General features: G+C 36.5%; 1 non-coding gene across 1 annotated transcript; it reads left to right on the top strand.

Moving 5' to 3' along the window:
- Positions 1-4474: 4474 nt before the first annotated feature.
- On the top strand, positions 4475-4580 carry LOC145633536 (small nucleolar RNA R71). The gene has a single exon (XR_014112855.1). It is a non-coding gene; the product is annotated as a small nucleolar RNA R71 (small nucleolar RNA).
- Positions 4581-8233: the final 3653 nt, after the last annotated feature.

Below are 8233 nucleotides of genomic sequence, written 5' to 3'. Positions count from 1 at the left end.
AAAGTGTGGAAAGTCTAGTGTTGCGTTTAGTTTTTATTTCTTTTCTTTCTCTTTGTTTTTGATAACCTATTTTAAGAAAACAGCTAATCTAGTTTGCTTTGGTCCATAAAACGGGTTCAATAATAGTGTAGTTGGGTCAGGCTCGAAAAGAGCTTTCCAACGAAATATTGTAAGCCCAATTCCGATGAATAATGAGAAAGTGATGGCCAAATTACTAAACTGGGCCCGGTTTGATATTTATATGCGGCCCAATGATCTAGAGGGGGGCCTAATATATGCAATTAGAAATTATTATAGTCTTCTAGAAGGTTCTTTTCATTCCTAATTTGATTAGCATTGATAAATTGACTTTAGTTGACTTTTAAGAGTTTTAATCAGAATAAAAGAAGTGTTTTTAAGGAAAATACGATGTTGCCCTCTCGTACGGCTAAATTTTATCAAATTAAGAAAACGCGCGGAAATTTATTTCCAGCGTCTAACGACAAGACCAGCGCCTGGCGCCAAACCTGGCGTATGGCGCTAGAGTCCAGCGTTTGGCGCCACGCGCGTGTTTGACGCTGCGATCGTGTTTTATTCTTTTCAAAACTCTGATTCGTTTTTTATCACATCCGACTGATTTTCTCTATAAATAGCCTCCTAAGACCTCTGTTTTCAATCATCAACTATCAATTCTTTCCATCACCAAATCTCATCAAGAATCTCTTGATTACTCTCTCTCTCTCTCTTTTCTAAACTAGCCTTTTGCATACAAAATTCCGCATTCACAAGAACTAGAAACACCTAGCCAAGTTCGAAGTTGTCTTCGGCCTAGACGTGAAAGGTTTTAATTTCTGAGGGTTTGGTCCCAAATCTAGTCTAAACTTTCTTTAATTCTCTATTTCAGTTATTTAGTTTAATTGTTTAATTTTATATTTTCCTTGAAGTTACTAACGCTTGTATTTTGTTATTTGAAAGAGATACGAGGCATCCAAGTAAGTGTTTCAATTGATTGATTGATATTATGATTTCATGCTTAGATTTTTATTATGATTCCTAGTATCATGTTAGGATGTTTAGATCTTCCTAGTATCATGTTTAGGGTAACAACTAAAATTGGTAATATCAAATATGACAATTGTGATTCCTGTGATGCCTTTTATTTCTTTCCTAATATCATGTTATTATAATGTTAGGGTTAAAGATTTGATCTTTATTGTTTAGTGACATGCTAGGGTTTGTTATTAATCTTGTTAGTATCATGCCTAGGATCTTGCTATTATTATGCTTTAACATGAATATTATGATTATAATTGTTATGATGATGATTTTGATTATGATGATTATTATTCTGTTGCTTGACATATTATATTTATTGTTATTGCTTGACCACGCCTTTTATGCATGTTTAAAGGGAATTGGTACTTGTAATCACGCTTAATAAGATAATTAATCATCTTTTTTAGGGTTAATTTGATTATAATTCAAGTGATCGCCAATAATAGTTATATTTGTGCATTAAATTCAACCAACATAGACAAACAGGTTTATGGTTAATCCTATTGACTGCATGTTAGTCAAAAAGTGCACATGAATACGATCCGAATAAAGTAGAGGCCTATTATTAGGGCAGGTTCAATCTCTTTTAGGTTGAATTTGTACCTTTCCCGAACTACCAGTCATGGTTCCAAACCTATTGGAGTTAACGATCTCCTGGATCGTTAAGTGTTGCAACCTTCACCCTATGAACGGTTTACAAGTTCCAAAAACTTGTTGGCGACTCTTTTGCTCTATCCTCTTTCCCTTTGGACGCCACCATGCTTCTGTGTATGATCACAGTGGGGTTCAAGTTAAGGATAATGCTTGAAATATTCCCTACACCTTGTTAACAATTCTTACACCTTTTACCTCAAAATTTCGGTAAAATTGAATATAAACACATCAAAAACAGTGAAACACCATTTCATTGCTTGTTCCCACTTGATGTAATCCAACTCCAAGAATTAAACCTATAAACCCAAAAAAAAAGTGAAAGAAAAGAAAAGAAACTAAAAGAAAGAAAATTAAGAAAAAAAGAAATCAAAAGTAAATAGGTTAGAAATCTCTAGGTTGCCTCCCGGGAAGCGCTTGCTTAAGATCCTAAACTCGACCCTTCCTCCAAATCACTGAGGGGCAAAGAACACCACCTTATCCAAGGTAGCAGATAGAACAACTTCTCCTTCATTTTAAAGCAACCTCTTGTTGTTAATTAACAAAACTTCCCTTGCTTGCACATCAAAAACAATATTTTCATTTCTCAACTTCAATCTCATTATCTTCTTCCTCGAAGCTCTTGCTTTCTTCTTGATTTTGTTTCTTTTTGTAGACGGTTTCACACCATCTATATCAATGGAATCTTCCTCTTCCTCTCAAGGGTAGAACTCAATCCAATGACGAATGTCAATCTCCTCTTCTTTCATATTCTTTGAAAGCTCCTTCTTATCTTCACTAACTTTCATGCAATCAAAACTCACAAGCACATCATCAAAAATATCATGAATATTGTTAGATGAAGAATCAATCACACACACATTATCAAAAGAACAAAGAGAATCATTACTCTTGATTCTCTTCACAAGGGATAAGGACTCATGCATTGGTTTTAGCTCAAATCTCTATTTCTTGTTACCAACTCTCAAGGTAATACGGCCTCCCTTAACATCAATCAAAGCTCCCGAAGTAGCTAAGAACGGTCTCCCTAAGATAATAGGAATGTGGTCATCTTCTTCTATTTCAAGCACAATGAAATCAACATGAATTGTAAAACCACTTATCTTAAGGGGAAAATCCTCAACTATCGGCCAATTGCAAAGTCATATTGGTAGGAAGAAGTTCTACTAGCTTTAGATTCTTGAAGACCGAGAAGGGCATTATGCTCACACTAGCACCCAAATCACATAAATCATTCTCAAACAACTTACTCTTGATTTTGCAAGGAATGGAGAAATTACCCGGATCTTTAATCTTCTTGGGGAGGTCATTGTGAATCAAAGCACTACAATACTCACCAAGCTCCACCAAATCTATCTCATTACAATGTCTCTTGCCACTAAAGATGTTTTTAAGGAACTTAGAATATCTAGGCATTTGGGTCATGGCTTCGGTAAGAGGGATAGAAAGATGGACCTCCTTCAACATTTCAAGAAATCTCCTAATATGTTCATCTAGTTTGTTCCTCATAAACTTTTGGGGATATGGAAGGTCGGGTTTTCTCACTTCCTCTTGCTTTCTCTTATCATTCTTCTTTTTCTCATGGCTCTCTTCTTTTCTCATATATTTTGACACATCTTCCTCTTTTTGCTCACTTGAAACACTCTTCTTCTTGTCCTCATCACAATCCCTAGAAACTCTCTCTTCAAGAACTCTTCCACTCCTTGTGCTGATGGAATAAACGAGTTTCTTAGGATCAACTCCTTGAGAAGGCAATGAAGAAGGACTAGCACAATCTTTCAAAGTGTTTGCTAGTTGTGTGATTTGTGTCTCAAGCATTTTGTTATGTGTCATGATCTCATTAAATTTCTTATCGCTCCCCGCTATATAGGTATTCAAGATTTTTGTTTGATTTTTAATTATCTCCTCCAGATTGGACTTGGATGATTGAGAATAGGAATTTTCACCAACACCTTGAGATTTTAGACCAAATCCGGGTGGGGGTCCCCTTTGGTTGTTTTAAAAATTCCCCCTATTTTGATTGTTCCAATTGCCTCGATTTTGATTGTGGCCAAAATTTTTGTTTTGGCCACCTAAGCCTTAAGATTGGCTTTGATTTCCATACCCTTGGCCTTAGTTTAGATTACCATAACCTTGGTTATTATACTTACCTCGAAAACCATGGTTTCCTTGGTTCCTATAATTACCATTGTTATAGTTATCAAATCCACCTTGTTGGTGAGAATTTCTATTTCCAAAGTTTATTGGTCCGTCAAAACTTTGACCATTGTTATTGTTTGAGACAAAATTAACATGTTCACATTCACTACTCTCACCATCATCAAGATTTTCAAACCCATTTGAACAAGTAGAAGCATCATGGTCATAAGACCCACAATTATCACAAAACAAGCATCCATTTGGCATATTGTTAGAAGGAGAAGGAGGAGTAGAGTTAGAAGATGTACCTCTCCCTTTTATGTGGAAGGGATGACCTCGTGCATTTGAAGTTGCACTCTCAAGATTGGCCTTGATTATTGTAAACTCCTTTCCCAAATATGCGATTTGAGAGCATAGATTGTAGATGGCATTAAGGTGATCAACCGAATAAACCATTTATTCATTCTTGCTTGAAGACTCTCTTTCTCCTTCTTGCCAGTCCTTGTAATGGCGCACCACATCTTCTATAATTTCCACAACCTCTTCTTCGGCTTTGTTCATGATTGGGCCTCCGGCTCTCGCATCAAACCACGATTTTCCTTGAGAACTCAACCCTCCATAGAAAATTTGAATGATTTGATAGGTTGGGATGCCATGATAGAGACATTATCTTTGATACTCCTTATACCTTTCCCAAGCTTCATACAAGCTCTCACTAGGTTTTCGCTTGAAACTTTGTATCAAAGTCCTTGCCTCCACCGTTTTCTTTTGGGGGTAGAACCTAGACAAGAGCTCCTTGGTAACTTCACCCCATGTTCTAAGAGAATTTGGAAAGACCTCCTTGTCTAACCATTCCAAGGCTCGACCTATGAGGGAGAAGGGGAATAACTTGAGCCGGATAAACTCTTGAGAAACAACATTTACTTTAATAGTGTTACAATACTTCTGGAACTCTTTTAGATGGTTTAGCGGAGTCTCAATCTTAGTCCCACTAAATTTTCTCCTTTCAATCAAAGTGTTCATGGCCGGTCTTATTGCAAAGTCATTTGTCGGTGTTGTTGGCAATGCAATCCCACTTTTCAACCTATATGCACCGGGAGTTCCCAACTCGTTCAGAGCAACTCTTGGATTATCTCCCATGATTACTTGATCCTTCTCTTCTTTTTCTTGGTGAATTTCTTATCTTGGAGAGCTTGGAATCAAAGAAAGATTAGCAACCCTTATCCTTATTATTGTTCTCTCGATTTCCGGGTCAAATGGCACTAAAGTCCATCCTATTATCCTACGCATAAAAAAACTCAAAGCAAATATCAATAGCACGACTACACATGTAGCCTAAAGAGAAAAATCTTTTTGTATTTTTGAGATTAAGGTGAAATAGACTTAACAACAAAAGCAATTATCTATGCTATTCCCCGGCAACGACGCCATTTTTTATCTAGGGCAAGACTAGGTCGTTGAAAACTAATCTACCCTTGGTCAAAACAAAATTTTTAATCTCTCAACACACCCCTATACAAATCATAGAGTAAGTCAAGGGTCGAACCACTAGGAATGGGAGGTGAATGCTAAAGTCAAATCTAAGCTATTTTGAAGAAATAAAGTGAGGTGTGTGTATTCAAAACAATTAAACAATCAAATTGAAATCAAATTTATCAAGCACTAGGGTTAGGATTCGCGTGTACTTAGAATGGATATAGCTAATTAGGATTAGAGATGACTAACTCAAGTGTTCCAAGGGAAAACCAACTAAGCAATCAAGATAGTAAGGTAGGCTAATTCCTAGAGTTCAAGCTAGCGCCAACCACGAGAGACTCTTACTAGGAACCTTGCAAACCTACTAAATCGACAAAAGCAAGCCACAAATAAATTTTCCGTAACAATGCAAGCTTACAATGCATTCTAGTGTAATAATCAAAGTTAGCTACTCTTCAATTAATCACACACATGCACTTAATCAATCAACCAATTTAATCACAACATCAACTCCATCAATTTCCCCCAATTAGCATCAATCCATCATTCATACATGATTCACCATTCCCCTAGCAAGAGAACTACTCACAATCCATCGAAATTAAGATCAAAACTAAGCTAATCAACAATTTCATCATCATCATATCAATAGAACTTATTTAATCACAAATTCAATTCAAACTTGAACAATAAACAAAGTAATTAAAATGATAAGCTAAAAATTGCATTAAAGTAAAAGAAATCCTTATAAACTTGCTTCAATTCAATTGAAAAATGCTGAAATTAACAATCTTTAATCATCAATCATCATTCATCAATCAAGAACTTCTATCTCTACAATCTAGAGTTTCTCTCTCTAAAATTCTAATTCTAAATCTATTCTAATTTTTTGAATTCATTCTCTCTCTAAAATTAGAAAGAAATATATGTATAGTAAAACTAACTAAGAGAATTTAGTTAGATCGTCCCCAAATAAACCCATATAGGCGCGGCCAACTATAAGGGAGAGCGCGGCCGCGAAAATCTAGGTACGGAACAGGGACCCAAACTTGGGAAGAGGCCTCGAGAAACGTGGATAACGACCTTAACCTGAAAAATAAAGGAAAACAAGTAAATAAAAGAGAAAATAACAACATAAACCATGAAATGCATAAAGAAAGAACTCCAACTAAGAAAATGCAAACTAAAAGAAATAAAGAGTAAAATTAAGGAAAATCTAAGTAAAAGAGCTATAGAATAGCATGAAATTAATCCTAAAAAGAACCAAATAAGTGCCATAAATGACACTCATCAAAGGACTTGACAAGAGGAAAATGTAGGTAGTTATCTACCCTTCCCCCAAGTCAAACTAAATTTGTAAACACCTAACCAACCTTATATGAATATGGGGTAAGTTAAGGGTCGATCCCTAGGGAATGCAATGATGAAAACTAGAGTCTAAGTCAAGCTACCTCGAAGATGGAGTTTAGATTATGGTTGGCACTATGGTAAACTAAAACAAGTCTAATCAAGTAAATCAAAGGTCTAAACACTAGGGATATGGGTTCCACATGTAAGCTCAATGATAATGCTAGTTTAGAGCTCAATCAATTAATTCAAGTATTGCAATGGACAAACAATAGTAGCAATCAAGAGAGTTCAAATGCTATCTCCTATAGGCCAATCTAGGTGTCACTAAGAAAGGAAAATCAAGAAGAATCACAAGCAAACCCAATCAATTAGAGCAACTTTCAATTCAATTGTTCATGTCATTAAGAGTTGCAATGCAATCTAGATTAATCTTATAGGTTGATCTCTCCTAGTCTAATCAATCACATGCAAAACTATGTCAACCAATTTAATTGCAAAAAATCAATCAATCAAAGAGCATCAACTAGCAATTTCATTAATCAAACATGCTTCCCCCTTTCCCTAGCAACTAATCTACTCACTAATCATGGTGAAATTCAAGAACAAATAACTAGAAATTGCATTAATCTTCATTCTATATTAAAATCTAAGAGAAATCAAAATATTCAACAATATCAAATTCAAATCCAAAGAAAAACAAGCAACAAGCATAAATCAAATAGCAAGTAAGTAAGAAATAAAAGAAGGAAGAGATTCTCACTAATATTAATGATTGAAAATGAAGAAATCCAAACTTGATTGATCAAATGTTGAGTAACAAATCCAAAACCAAGAACTTCTCTCTAACCTCTCTTTAAATTCTCTCTATAAAACTAAGCTAATGAAATATTATCAAAAAGTTCCTTTTGAAAAGGAATTACAATTCTATTTAAAGGTAAAGAAGAAACCGGCAAATCCCGCGGTCTCTCTCGATGAATCCGCGGCCGCGGAGAAATGGGTACGGAACCCTCCGCGGGCTTTCTGGGCAGCACCCGCGCCCGCGACAAGATAGACCCGCGCCCGCGGCCAATCCCCTGCTCCCAAAACTCAATCAGGGGGCCGCGGTCTCTCTGAGATGGAGCGCCCTCTCCAGATTTCCCAAGCCCGTGGAGAGCCCGCGGGGCAACCGCGGGAAGCTCCTGCCAAAATCTTGCAATATGCTTTTCTTAAGCCCGCGCCCGCGGCTCCACTGACCTGCGCCCGCGGCCTGCTGGAAATACCTTAGAGACCTCTCCAAGGCCTCTCTAAGCCCTCTCTAGCCAAATGCTTCTTCCTTACTTGATCATTAAGGCCCCAACTCGATTCCTTTGCAAAGGTGATTCTCCAAATACCTACACAAGCAAACAAAGAAAGGAAATAAAAGGAAAAATATCCAAATAAAAGGAAAACACGAGGAAAACACGAGAACCATAAAGAAAAGAGGAGAAAGATAAACCTAAGGAAAAAAGGACCAAAAATAAGAGAAGAAAGCATGAAAAAGGGAAAGAAATAACCCTAAAAGACTACCCTATGAGTGCCATAAATGACACTCATCAGGACTCAA

This window comes from Chenopodium album, chromosome 5 (genome assembly GCF_948465745.1).
Source record: "Chenopodium album chromosome 5, dcCheAlbu1.1, whole genome shotgun sequence".
Taxonomy (NCBI): Eukaryota; Viridiplantae; Streptophyta; class Magnoliopsida; order Caryophyllales; family Amaranthaceae; genus Chenopodium; species Chenopodium album.
Note: the sequence above shows the minus strand (reverse complement) of the source record. Positions and strands in the feature narration are given on the sequence as shown.